This window comes from Carassius carassius, chromosome 36 (genome assembly GCF_963082965.1).
Source record: "Carassius carassius chromosome 36, fCarCar2.1, whole genome shotgun sequence".
Lineage (NCBI taxonomy): Eukaryota > Metazoa > Chordata > Actinopteri > Cypriniformes > Cyprinidae > Carassius > Carassius carassius.
The window spans coordinates 7501-10000 of NC_081790.1; positions in this window are offsets into that span (position 1 = coordinate 7501).

Here is a 2500-nt window from a genome sequence, read left to right on the forward strand (position 1 = left end):
GTGGCCTTGGTGCTGGTTCTAGTCAAACAAAATTTCTAGCTGGCATGCACAGCTTCAAGTCAGATTGCGATCAGCACAGAGCTGCATGAAGTCAAACGCACCTCACATCTGTTTGGTTGGCCACACCCACATATGCTAGACCAGACCTTCATGACATACCACACACCCACATTATAGACCACATGTTTGTTAGGCCACACCCCCACACACTAGACCACACCCATGTGTTAGCCCATGCCCTCACATTATAGACCACACCCACATCTTAGAACACACCTCACATTTGTTAAGTCCCTAACACGTAAACACGTCCCGGATCGGGGACCTAGTAACACTGCCGAGTTCAATCCCGGGACGAGCGCTGTGTGAACAAAAGCCAGATCTAATGCCGTGTCATAGTGATGACGTGTGTTATCGCGCAACTCTTTTACCTGGTGTTTTGAAGGAAGATCAACATTCACGATTAAACAAATATGTGCAAACTGTAATGAAGCAGAGATCAGTTAGTTCCTCACTTTCTGCGCTGACGCCGAGATCGTTCGCTTGCTTCAGTGAAAGTATAACGTGCCTAACGTTTTCGACTCGTACATTACACGTCACGCCCTGATGTCACGTGTCATTACGGGATCTTTACGGGTGAAAGCACGCACATATCCCGGGTAATCACTGGCAGAGTGAAAGTGCAAAATCTAGCGACCCGGGAACAATTGCCGGAACACTTTACCCGTGTATTTGCCAGAATCGCAGTGTGAAAGGGGCTTTAGATAACACCTAGTAATGCAACGATACCATTTTTTCAGAACCGATCCGATCCGATACTCTCTCCGATAGAGTATGTGCCAATACCTGTTCAATCCAATACCAGCACAGTTTTTTTTTAAACAATGTAGAATTTCTAATCTATGATAAAAATACTATTATAAATAAGGTTAGTGGATAATTCAGTAGCAAAAGATACTCTAGATTCTAGAAAAATCACGGGGGCACAATAATTAGATAAAATCTAGTGAAATATTTTATTTAAAGATAAGTGAATAAGTCTGAAATCTGGTAAAATGTTACAACCCAGAAAAATGGATTGCAATACACGCTAATGTGATTAAACTTTAAAAGGTGATGATTTCATGAAACAAACGTAAGCAATGCATGCTCAAAGTCAGACGTCACTGTTGTGTGATCCACAGACAGATCCACAGTTCTCAATCAGGGAATACCACGCATGAATCCATTTACAGTGTAATCTATCGTAAGATGCATATTTGATCTCCCTCGTCTGTTTGAATGAGCAGCTGGAACTAGTAAAGCATAGACATTTCAAAGTAGAGCCTTTATTATATTCAAAAATCCCACATTCTGCATTAAATCTGTTTTTTAATGAATATTATGGTATTTTTGTGACACAATAAACTGTATATGGTATTTAATTCAAGGTAAACTCTTGTAACTTCTCTCTGGGCCACCAGTCACAGGAAGGAAAGACTAAGAACGTGATTTATCATATTCAATACATAGATTGTACTATTATCAGCCAAATCTGACAGAAGTGTCATGGGTGCAGATCTTTCAGCAGGGTTTGCTGATGTTCTTATGGGAATGTGCTGAAGCAGCTTTGATAAGATGATCAGACACACATTGCGCAGTCACACGGAGCTAAAGGCCGATCGCTGACCTCTGACCTCTCCTATAGCAAACACACCTGATTGCGTCCCATAATCTGTCCCTGCTGCTGTATTCATCGTGTGTCTCTGAAACGAGTGTGCTGAACGTTTAATGTGTGTCATGTGCTCCGGATCCAGAGGACTTTTCTCTGCTTGTGAGACTCTGTTTAAACATGAGATCTGATTGAGAATGTTTCTGTGAACTCAACTGAGTAATAAAGAAGAGTCAGATCTAAGTGTGTGTGTTTGTTTAGCTGATTTTGGTCCAGGTTTAATGTTTTTGGGGTTTTGGCCTTCTGCCCCGCTCACATGACCAGCCAATCAGCTCTCACCAACAGTCTGTGGTGAACAATCTCTCAGCCAATCATCAGAGGTCTCTCTCACACGCCTCAGCTCAGCCAGTTCTCACCAGAACCCCTCATCCGCTTCCTCCCTCAAGATGACCAACAAAACTTTGACTTCAGTTATTTTTGTCAAGGCCAACTTCAGTGACTGACTCAGATATATTCTATTCTATTCTATTCTATTCTATTCTATTCTATTCTATTCTATTCTATTCTATTCTATTCTATTCTATTCTGTTTTATAATTTTCTTTGATATTATAATCTATTATATTCTTTTTTATTGTGTACTTTTCTATACTGTTGTCTATTTGCCTATAGCTCTAATTTGTGTTTGTTCTATTTTATTCTAATCTATATTATGCTAATCAGTTCTACTCTATAATATTCTATTCTGTTATCTACTGTTGTTCTAATCTATTCTACTCTTTTCTGTTATTTTCTAGTAGGTTCTACCACATTCTATTCTGTTTTATTCTTTCATATTATGATCTGTTCT